Below are 12,263 nucleotides of genomic sequence, written 5' to 3' on the forward strand. Positions count from 1 at the left end.
TTTTTTTTTCTTTTGGCAGACTGCAATTTTGCAAGGTTGCATGCTACAGGAAGGCCCCAGTCAATAAGACGGCGAGACCACAGTTGCAGGTTTATTAAGCACACTCAAGCGCAGTGGTAAGTTTTCACACTCCAGGCACACAGGTCTACTTTGTCAATATTCAGGCTTTTGTAATGCAGTCATTTACGGAGCACACGAAGGCACTCTCTCCCCAACAATATGGGTCGACACATAAAACTACAATAAAAGTGACAAAAGAGACGTACTAGGGAACAGCAATTTATTCTGTGGGCCAGTGCCCTCCAGTACCATGAACTCTCATAATGAAGCAGTTCACCCACAGGAATTTTTAGGCTGTTTTCATCCACAGTTGGAAAGCAGCTTTCACGTATTGCACTTGCAACACATTGAATGCTGAATATTAAAGAAGTTGCTTCCTTGCAGCAGACGAACCACTGCTGATGCCATGCTGCAGGTCTTTGGTGCGCACATGAAGGAGAGCCAAACAAACACGCACAATTAGTTAAGCTCTAAGAGAGGTTCCTTTCCTTGCAAAACCACAGTGCAAAGACGAATGCACTGGTTATGTATGTGCCCTTTCTATCTCTATCCTTCAAAGCTGGCCTGTATTGCTAACTGCATTTTAATGACAGAGTCACTATTTTCACCTGACTCAGCTTAAAGGGACACCGAGAACAACTCTATTGTTAGCAAAATCTAATATGTGGGCATTTCAGAGAGGTGTTTGTCCAGCAGCAAAAGACTAATTTATTGCAGAGAGATTTAGATTCTGAGTTCAGAACGATTTTTCCACCTCTCTGACTCAAACTCTGGACTCTCTGATGATGTCACCTCCAAAAAGTGACGTGAACCATGACGTAAATGCGGACTCTGTGATTGTTGACTGCAAGCGGGGCTAGCAGCAGCCGAAGTAAAAGCAACCGCTGGCCAGACGTTGAAGGCATCTTTTGTCTCTTCGTTGACACCAGCAGCTGGTATGGATCCCGTTCCCAATAACAAAGTTTTCGCAATAAACTCTGTTAGCTTCGTCCAGCATTTCCCCAAACTTAGCCCCAGAGAGTGCACAATGCTTTTGAGGACTTAGAATTCTAACTGGACTGCCTGGATACCAAGAGTATTGGGCACTGACGAGTTGGCAGTAAACGAGCTATTGCCTCGACCTGCAGGGTGCGGTCGTATGTTACTGTCGAGTCTCTCTCTCAACAGTGTCGCTCGAACCTTGGAACCCTCGTGTTCAGTAGATAGATGGATGTCGTTGCATGTGCCGTCCCTAGTGCCGCTAACCATGCGCTCCGTGGAAAGAATCTGAAGGGAGAAGGGAGACTTCTTGTGAGCACTGCGCAGGTGCGTTAAGTGGCGGCTGTGATGTGTCTGCACTGTTGATTGACAGGAATACAGTAAAACCTCACTTGCGGGAAGAAACATATTATTCAAACCACCTCATTTTGAGAAATGAAACTGCTGAATTGAGGGAAAAAAACATTTATTGACAATTTCACTTTATAAAAATGCCGATTGGCATTTCTTGGCACAAGAGCTGAACAGATCCTATTCCAGAGCTCTCTGAATTCAGTCTGCGTTCGCGCTTTCTTTAGCGCGGAAGGAAACTCGTAATGCGTACGGTCCGTCGATGGCAGTGACGAAAGTAACCAAAATCTCTGCCTTGCAATTTTTGGATGCTTCACCCCTTTGCTTTCCAGTACTGTGGAAAAGCCACTGCGGCAGCTAATTGTCGCAGTGCTGCTTTTTAAGCTGCATGTCCAAGACCCGGCCAATTCATATACAAGTTCATCGCTGTAGTTGATAGAAGCTTCGCCTCGTTTCCCTTATGCACCGCAAAGAAACCTCAGCGTTTCCCCTCTTCATATTGGGACCCTGCAGAAATACCCATTGCGAACGCTAGCACGCTGTTTTTATTTTTTGTTCTTGATGGCGGTGGTGGTGCTTCAGCTCGTCGCACTAAGACACCGCAAAGAAGCCACCACAGTGTGTGACTGCCGCAAAAACACGTCATGTGCCCTCTCATTCGGCCCACTTGTATGTTTGCACATGTGCGCTTGGTCAATAAACGTATTATACAACCACAATTTGTCAAAATTTTTAAGCGTAGTAGCCGGGAAATCGCGTTTCTGGGAACATATTAACCGTAAAAAATAAGACAATTATGTCCATGATTTTGAGTGTACGAACCGGGAATGTATCAACGAGGTTCTACTGTACTGACAAACTTCGTCCGAGGAACACTTGGAAAGCGTTTGGGTTAACTGCTGCTCCATACTTGTAAATCATGGCACATAAAAAATGAAACCACACAGACACGAATCGGCAGACCAAGGATACTGAAACGATCTGCCTGCCTCTGGCGCCACCAAGTAAAAGCTGTCTTTAAGTTGCAAAATTGAGATGCTGCCTTTTTCACTCTTAGTTGTGTGATGAAAGTGCACTAGCATTTGGAAATGACGCTTGCTTCAATACTCAGATGCGTAACCTTCATGGGCATTTGTCAGCTTCATAGATAGTGTTATTTTGGCGACGTCATCTCACCTGCACTTGCGAAGTTGGCCTGTAGCAACGATACCTATATTTCAGTTCTAGCTTTTTTCTACGTTCCAAGAGGTGTTTTTTTCAGCGAGACTGGTCTTTTTGTGATTAGGAGCTGGCATTCTATCAATACTAGCCAACTTAAAATTCTCCTGTGCATCCGACGAGACAACTTTTCCAGAAAAAACAGCAGATAAGAATAGAATATTACAGCATGATAAAACTTTAAAAATCGCACTTAGTAACAATGGGCCATGGTCTGCAGCATCTTGCATTGCTCTACTGACAGTCAAGAAAATTAGCTTTTTAAAGTCTCACTATCTCAAACAAACCACAGGCAGCAAAATTCGTGACATTGTAATTTCGGCTTGCAATTTAGCCTTTTATTGCTCGAAGAACGGACTACTTTTTCATCGAGTACGAATTCCGTGTGACGACCCTGAAAGTGGGCCCTAATGAAAGTGCTAAAACAGATTGAATTTTTAATTTTGCTAAATATACATGCAAGGCCAGCAGTGAAACTTTAAAATAGTTCACTAAGAGGGAAATAACTGTTCATGTACATAAAGGTGAGGTGTGTAATTAGCAATTGTCATGTATGTTGGAATGACTGTAAAAAAAAACTGCCTTTATGCAGGCATCTTTTTGGAACTGCAGCATAAAAAAGTTACTTATTCTAGTTCATTGCACAGGCAAATATATAGGAAAAATAAGTAGCAAAAAAGGTTTTTCAAGAAAAACAGCTAAAATGATTTGAAACATCTATGAATGCATAAAGCAGTCGAGAGGGTTTCTATCTGCCAAAAACATACGCTGACAGGAAGATTTCCAGTTATTGTCCCATGTGAGGCAAGCCTTCAATGTTTACACATATAACTTGATCCCATTGTGGTTCAAGAATTCTAGCATCCTTCCCTTGCTATTGTTGAGATGACACATGGCACCATAGAAACCAAACCTCAGTGTTTTTTAGGATGTAAACTGAAAAAGTAAATGTCACAAAAATCTTCCATTTATTTTCCTTTGTATCGAACTGAAACAGTTAGCTTTGGTTTCGCGAGACACTTTTAATGCTCCAACTTTGCCTTCATGTTTGGAACGGTGTAATGAGAACATGATTTCTGAATGATTTGCAAGAAAAATTATTATTTCAATAAAGTTTGAAAAATTCTTTTCCAAAAATGTGATGGGGCGCTTCTACCCTTGGGTGTACAATGCAATAGCATTAGAGATCCCTCCCGTGCTTTTTTTTCCCTAGGTTTTTGCTCACAAGCCCAAATGGCGTTACGTTACTGTGTGACATGCAGGAGTGTTGCAGAAGCAGTTCCATAGTGCCACCTGGCATGGTAGGCAGGTTATGAGGACGCCGCATGATCATGTGACCTCTAATGACCAATTAATTTTCGCCCCCCACAGTAGGCAAGTTGCGATAACAAATTCACGCGATCTCGCTCGACCAATCAGTAATTAGATTGCGATGTCACAAGGTCACATGACCTGTCTCTACCAACCACGGATTTTTATGACACAGAGAGATGCCAATTTTTCTGAAGAAATTGCACCTTTAAGGCTATTGCATTAATTGCTATTGCTATTGCAGTTTTCAAAGCAACCTCATAACATAAGCTTTTAAGGCCAAAAATGAAATACACATGTTCCTATTACCAGCTGATTTCTGCAAGTAAACTGCAGGGTTTGAAAAGTTTTTTGAGATTAGACTACACCGCCATTCACTTTAAGCAGGGTTCTTTATGTGTGTGCGAATTATGAGCTTGAATAGAGTGGCTGGGAAAACTTTGAAATGCAAATTTTGCAGCAGTGGATGAGTCTGTTGCAGAACCATCACCAACAAAGCCAGAATGGTCCATAAATTAAATTTTTACCATGAATGAAAAAAATCGGCAATGAGCAAAACTTGTCAAGACTATGGTAGAAATGAAAACATCTTGGGTTCAATTTCAATTCCGCATTAAAAATCGCATGAAATAAAATAAGCTGCAGTGAAACCTTGTCAACAGTGTATCAGACTTTGTGACCGCTTAGCAAAACACTGGCATAGAGGCAACAAATTTTTGGCCGCATGTTTTTTTCATTTGGAACGATGCTATGTATATAAAATTGTATATACGAGGACATGGCATTCGCTTAAGCCTGCTGATAATTTACTATTTTTTCCTCATGCCGTTTCGATGTGAACGCTGCATGGCAGCAGTGACATACGCACATACATGATGTGTCCAGTTCACAGAAGGCATGCAAAAAATAATCGTTCAACTATTGGGTAGGCTTGCATAACAGTTGATGTGAGGTGAAACGAATAAAGCAGTGACCATACTGCAGTTTTTTTCATGCCTTGCGCAACCTGACCGCCTTGTGTACATCACAGCGGTCGTTTAGCACTTGAAACCAGAAAAGCGAAAAAAAGGCAGTTATAAATTATGCACCGCTTGTTGGCGCAGTCCGTCTGCATGGCCATTTTTCAGTGTGCTGCGCAACATTCGAAAGTGAGAAAACAACTCAAATTTAGTTCTGTACTCTTTCAACACCATCTGTTTTCAGTTGGAACTCTGTTCTAGCAGATTTCTCAGAAATCGGGTTAAGCCTCATTTCTTCCCAAAACTGCAGCTTCTGGAAAATATAACTTGCCACAACACAACGCCAAGAGCACTGCACGGGTATTAGTGGATGCCTTGTACTTGTTATAGAACTGCATTTTTAGCGCATGGTGTAACCTGAAGGTAAGTTCGAACAGTACATTTTCAAAGCGAGAGGCCTAGACAAGGTAGTGTCCAGTGACATTGTATGACCACTACCAATGCTAATGACATGTTGAGCCAAAAGCTGGAACAAAGGAGCCAAAGGAAGAGGAAAGGCCAGCAGGGTCTCCATGGCTGCTGCATTTCCTGCGGCATTGAATAAAGCTTTAACGAAACAAAAGCAACCAGTGTCCTGTGCATCCTGTCGTTTGTTGCTAGGAAAGAAAAACATGCACTAGATAGAGGTAATTTATCATTGTTGGTAACAACACAACATTCCTAGTGTCAAGGCGTTTATTTGAAGCACAGGTCGGTTGGTCTTGGTTGACCGGCGACACGACGGGCACACTCACAGGCGTCGTTCGAAAAAACCCAGCTGCACTTCGTCTGCTTCTTCGTTGTCCCGCTTGAACTCGTCCGCTTCTTCGCTGCGCTGCGCCTGTCGGTCCCATTACAATTACTCTCCCTCCGAAAAAGGAGCCATCCTGGCGACTTACGGAGAGGAGAGGATGGGTGGGTCATAGTAAGGCTTGAGGCGATCAAAGTGCACAGTTTCGCGCCCCCGGCGACGGTGGTCCGCGAAGAACAAACGACGGGCAAGAATATGGGTTGGTGACATAGATGGCGCAGTGGCCATCGGAAATCGAGACAACGGCGAATGGAATGAGGAGGCGCTGATGGCGAGTGGTCGCTGCGGTAGGTGTGAAAAGAACAGGGCCGCTGAGGAAAGAGTCGGGGTGGAGCGGAACGAGGGCTGAAGAGGAGGGAGGTATGTCGGTGTCGGCAGCTACAAGAAGCTTAGCGGAGCGCACAGGTAGGTCACACAACGAAACATCACACAGGGGAGAAAGCTCAAGTTCCGCACGGGCACAATCAATCACAGCACGGTGGGTCGAGAGGAAATCGCAGCCGAGGATGACATCGTGAGAGCAGGCGGTCAGCACAACAAACTCGATGGTATAGGCGATGTCGTTGATAGAAACGCGGACCGTGCAGGCTGCGATGGGGTGGATGCGCTGAGAGGTGGCCGTACGTAGTGAAAAGTCAGACAGCGGCGTTGTCACCTTACGAAGTTTGCGGCGAAGAGCATCACTAATTACTGACACTGCAGCACCCGTGTCGACGAGCGCGAGAACGGGGACGCCTTCAACAGACACCTCAATCACGTTAGCAGGAGAACACGGAGGACTTAAAAAGTTCGCAAAACACGCAGTTCTTGCCTCCTGAACTGCGGCAGTCAGTTTTCCTCTGGGAGAGGGTCCGGGCGGCGGAGCATCGGAGAAATGGAACGTCGACGAGGGGAAGGCGAGCGGCGAGTAGGGTACTGGGAGCGATGTGTAGAGGAGGCAGAAGAGACATTAGGCAAGGGCGGCCCGGAATCGTAGCGGAAATTGCGCATGAAATCGCCAGAACGAGGAGATCGCTGACGGCAAAAGCGTGCGACATGGCCCGGAAGACCGCAGGAATAGCATATCGGTCGACTGTCCTCCGTACGCCAGGGGTTCGTAGGGTTTCGGCGGGGTCGACGAACCGGGACCTGCGGCGGGGGTATAGACGGCGGTGGAGCATAAAAGGCCGGGCTGCTAGGGTAGGCGGCAGAGGTGGGCGAGCGCCGTGTACCGGTGACTGCTTCAGCATAGGTGAGCGGCGCTGCCACAGGAGGAGGTGGGGGACTGGATGGCAGAACTGCAGCGACCTGCTCCTGAATAGCACGACGGATAGTGGGCGTGAGAGATGGCGGCAGGTCGTGCGGAGGGCAGACGGGGTCGGGAATGTGATGCAGCAGAGAAAGCTGGCGAGCGATCTCTTCGCGGATGAAGTCTTTAACCTGCTGCATGAACAGGGACTGCTCAGCAGACGAGCCACCAAGGGCCAAGCCAGCAAGACCCCCCGCAGGCGCGCCGGACTGCCGCGTAGATGCGCGTTGCTTGCGGAGTTCGTCGAAGCTTTGGCACAGCTGGATGACGGTAGCGACGGAGGTGGGGTTCTTCGCCAGCAGCATCTGGAAAGCGTCATCGGCTATGCCTTTAAGTATGTGGTTGACTTTATCCCCTTCGGACATGGAGGGGTTGACACGCTTGCACAGGTCAACGATGCCCTCGATGTAGCTTGTGAAAGTCTCGGAAGAGAGCTGAGATCGAGCACGAAGACGTTGCTCCGCGCGAAGCTTCCGGACGGCGGGGCGGCCGAAAACGTCGGCGAAGCTCGTTTTAAAGGACGACCAGGTGGGAAGGTCGGCCTCATGGTTGCGAAACCACAGGTTGGCAACGTCCGTTAGGTAGAAGAGGACGTTGCTAAGTTTCACGGTATCGTCCCACCGATTGTAAGTGCTGATGCGCTCATAGGAGGCCAGCCAGTCGTCGACGTCTTGGTCCTCGGTGCCACTAAAAGGAGAAGGGTCACGCTGGCGCTGCACCCCGTGACAGAGTACGGTGGCAGAGATGGGCTGCGATGGTTCACTCGGACCTTCCGGCATGGTGGCGGAGACGAGGAGCGTTCCACTTCGAAGTTCCAGGATGAGGACCGGGACGGGAACCGAGGCACCTCCACCAAGTGTCAAGGCGTTTATTTGAAGCACAGGTCGGTTGGTCTTGGTTGACCGGCGACACGACGGGCACACTCACAGGCGTCGTTCGAAAAAACCCAGCTGCACTTCGTCTGCTTCTTCGTTGTCCCGCTTGAACTCGTCCGCTTCTTCGCTGCGCTGCGCCTGTCGGTCCCATTACACTAGCTATAAAACTTGAATAGCCTGCTCTGTACCTAAGTTTGAACAATAAGTTTGAACATTCCATGTTCAAACTTACGTAATGCCTCAATAAAGGCCTTTAAGGGTAAAATAATGATGACGACCTAATTTTTTTATCCTCCGAATTCTGGGCGGGGGAGGGGGGGATACGAAAACAAAGGGCCACCATTTTGCTGGATGTCCAAGGGACAGGGCGGACACGGGTGGATGAACTGCGACGTGTCGCTGCCATTGCGTCGAAGGAATCGGTGTAAGGGAGGCAAGTGGTAGTAGGAACAGAGAGGACCACAGGAAGACACCGGTGCACTCTGTCAACAGCCCCAGGAACTTGGCAGCAGCAGGAAAAGCCATAGCCAGGACCCGTCGACGACATCCTGAAACGCCGTAGGCTTAAAGGGGCTCCGAATAAAGTTTTGGCATGTCTACGATGTTAAAGGGCGCTGGTCACAAATTTTTTAATGCGTTTTGTGGAAGCTGAGTTATCTGTAGACAAAATTTGAATTTACGCATCTTTGCACCTTTCTCCTTTCTCTCGTCACATTTTTTGCGCGCTGAAATGTTGGCACGCCTCTGTCGGTCCCACCCACTCGGTGGGTGAGGGGGCGGAGATTCCGGCCGCGGCCACGGGAGGTGCGTGACATCATGGCAAACCAATAAAAGACCTTTGCTGCTGACGTAACGAGCTTGGGTTTCGGACGAATACGCGGCACCGCAGGTCGCCGCGAATTTTAAATATATTGTAAATGATTGGTCCGCTTTTGAAGTACTGTACGCTGCATGAACACTCGGTGGCCTGTACTCTACATAATGCAAGGCGCTATTATAAGCAAGCTCAAATACGCTTTTCAGGAACCTTTTAATGCAGCCAATCCAAGGGAGCCTCTTGGCAGCACGATCCCTCTGCCCATCGGTCCACAGGCAGAGGCTCTTTCGTTTTTATTCTTTTTCATTCCTCACCATAATTTATGTCCATCGGCTGCCACCTCTACGATTGAATGGGGCGCAGTAGGCTTGCATCGGTGGTTCAAGGGAGGTCCACGACAGCACGGACCTAGTGTCCGATGGCTGCCACCTCCATAATTGGATCACCCGACCTCCGCTGCGCTGTCTCCCTTCACAGCTCGGTGACACCACGGGTTCCCGAGAATCCGCAGGGACATTCCCGCAGGGGGATGATGGTGAACAGTGCTTCACCACGGACCCAAGCACGCGCGCTTCGCCGTGCGTGGCATCGCCGTGTCCGGGGAAAAGGTGTTCCTGGTGGTTGAGCCGATGCCGATTGTTTGGACCTGTAAGGCCCCTCGGCGAAGGCAATACACCACTTTGGCCCCAGCTTCGTGTAGACGGCACCTCCGGCCTGACCCGACTGGGGGAAATCTGTAGTTGCCTTTTCCTATCCTCTCCTGTATCTTTTACTTTCCTACCCCTTTCGCACAACTATCCTTCCTCCTACTCACTTCTTCGTTTTTCCTGGCAGCGAGGGTTAAACCTTGTGTGACCAACCACCGTGAGTTGCGCCATATTTGATTATAGTTAAGGTGTACTGGTGGCGTGGGCAGGCCTTCCTTGCAAATTCCTGTCTCGTCGCTTAGATGGGCTCCATGGTGGTGACTGGCACCATGACCGAAAAATTTAATTTTTTTGTGGCTCCCCCACTTTAAAAACAAGATCGCTTTCTCCAAAGAGGGCAGAACGAGGAAGACGACTTCTTTCAAAAAAGAAGAGTAACTTTTCCAAAATATCACGTGATCCACAGTGAAGAAGAAGATAAGCAGGCAAGAATAATATCCCCCTTCCTTGTGTCTATCTGCTTGACAGAAACATTAGGCATTGGCTATAAGCTCTCAAAAATGGCCAGCGGCGATTTTTGCTTGAACTGTGCGACAATGTCCAACACTAAGTTCTCCAACCTAACGTCCATAGCGGAAATCTCTGTCTCTGTGACTTCTCATCGCTCACTTAACACTGCCCGAGGCGTAATATCCGAAAATGATTTTGTTCACATCACCGAAAAAGAAATGCTCGAAGGGCCCACCGACCAAGACGTCATAGATGTCCACCGAATCAAAATCTAGGAGAATAAGGAAATAGACACCAAACACTTGATCCTTACGTTCAACACCAGCACATTGCCCGACACAATTGACGTGGGATATTTGAAAGTTATTGTAAGACCATACATACCTAACCCTCGCAGATGTTTCAATTGTCAAAGGTTCGGCCATGGCTCACAGAGTTGCCACGGTCGCAAAACTTGCGCAAAATGTGCTTCGAATGATCACCAGTCTGATGGATGTGACGCAGCCCCGCACTGTGCAAACTGTGAAGGAGACCATGCTGCATACTCCAGGGCGTGTCCGTCCTGGAAGAAAGAAAAAGAGATAATCACCATAAAAACAAAGGAAAACATTTCATTTAAAGAAGCGAGAAGGCGTTTTGCGCTTACAAACACATTCTTTTTCACAGCAAAACAAAACTTCGCTGATGTGGTGCGCAGGGGCGTAGCCCCACACAGCAATCCGGCACCTGCCAAGGCCGCTTTCACAGAGCCTATGGCAGGGCCATTGACGCCCCAGGCAGGGTCAGCGAAAGCTGCCCTGTCATTGCCAAAGCAGGGAGAGCCGGTCCATGGGTCGGCATCCCGCAGGACTTCCCCTGTCAGGGGAGGCCTGAAACTAACACAACCACAGCTGCGTGGTCCTCCAGCAGTTCTGGCAAGGTGATGGATATAACTCCCAGTCCGCCTGCTTTGCAGCGGCGGAACAGCTCTCTTGAGCGACAAAAAAGACAAGCCCCTCATAATGGGCCCATATCTAAGTAAATCCCCTTTCATTTCCTCTCAAAAACACAAACATGCCTTTTTTGAATTCAGTGGAATTGTAGGAGAATGCGGAATTACAGTGACATAACACATATTTTAGGGTGAAAGTTACTCATAGTTTTATGTTTTCAGGAGACCAATCTTGGTCCACAACATGTGCATATCCTGAAACATTATCAAACTTTAGACGCGATCGAGAGCAGGCAAATAGACTCTTGGGAGGCGTCGCGATTGTCGTTCAAAGCGGCGTCCCTGCTCAAGAGATCAAGCTCATTACAAAACTTGAAGCGGTTGCAGTCAGCATCATCACCTATAAAACACTAACAATCTGTTCAGTATACATTCCTCCACAATTTGCATTAATAGCCCATGATCTACAAGAACTGATAGATGAACTTCCAGAGCCATATCTGGTAGTTGGGGATTTTAACGCCTACTCCCCTTTTTGGGGAAGCGAGCGCTGCGACTCTAGGGGGCAAACCACCCAAGATTTTATTCTCAGAAACAATGTCTTTTAAACACGGAAAAGGCCACATACTGCTCTCCAACTTCAGGCACTGTGAGCTGGTTAGTTTGTCTTTTAGTTCTCTATCTGTTTTTAACGATTTTAAATGGGACGTTACTGACAACCCATATGGCAGCGATCACCTTCCTGTATTAATAGTTTGACATCTGCACTAGAAATCATCCCAACTAAACCGCAACATTGGAAGCTGCATTTAGCAGACTGGGAAATTTGAGCACAGGCCAATTTAGAAAATATAGCTTTTGAAAACCTCAGCATCAACGAAATGTTCCCGAATTGCATAATTACTGCCGTACACTTAGCTGTTCCTCAGTCTTCAGGACTGGTGCGGCAAAAACACAGTGTGGTGGACAAAGGAATGCAAGGAAGCAAAAAACAACAAAATAGAGCTTGGGGCAAATTTCGCAGGTACCCTACACATAGAACCTCAAGCTCAGTACGTCAGTCACAGTGCTGAGAAAGCCTCATGGCAGAGTTACATTTCATCTGTAAGCTGTCAAATAACAAAAAAAAAATAAGATTAACATTTGTCCTTGAACCCCGCGAACTTGATGCCCATCAATGCGGTTATAAAAAGGGATGCTCAACAACAGACCATTTATTTCGCCTCGAAAACAATAAGAGAAGCTTTTATACACAGACAGCACTGTCTTGCCGTTTTCTTTGATATGGAGCAAGCGTATGATACAACCTGGAAGTTTGGTATCGTCCGCGACCTTGGCGACCTAGGTATCCGTGGTAGGATGTTAAACTGACTTCCTTTCCGACCGCTCATTTCAAGTACGACTGGGATCTACTCTGTCCAGGAGCTTCGTTCAAGAGAATGGGGTTCCTCAGGGATGCATTTTAAGC

At 47.3% G+C, this 12,263-nt stretch overlaps 1 long non-coding RNA gene across 1 annotated transcript; it reads right to left on the minus strand.

Annotated features, from left to right (window-relative positions):
- Positions 1 to 263: 263 nt before the first annotated feature.
- LOC144134659 (uncharacterized) lies at positions 264 to 10,615 on the minus strand. The gene is made up of 2 exons (XR_013315197.1): positions 10,249 to 10,615; positions 264 to 477 (listed from the first exon to the last, which is right to left on the minus strand). It is a non-coding gene; the product is annotated as an uncharacterized LOC144134659 (long non-coding RNA).
- Between the last annotated feature and the right edge of the window lie 1,648 nt (positions 10,616 to 12,263).

The sequence above is a fragment of the Amblyomma americanum genome, chromosome 5 (assembly GCF_052857255.1).
Source record: "Amblyomma americanum isolate KBUSLIRL-KWMA chromosome 5, ASM5285725v1, whole genome shotgun sequence".
Taxonomy (NCBI): Eukaryota; Metazoa; Arthropoda; class Arachnida; order Ixodida; family Ixodidae; genus Amblyomma; species Amblyomma americanum.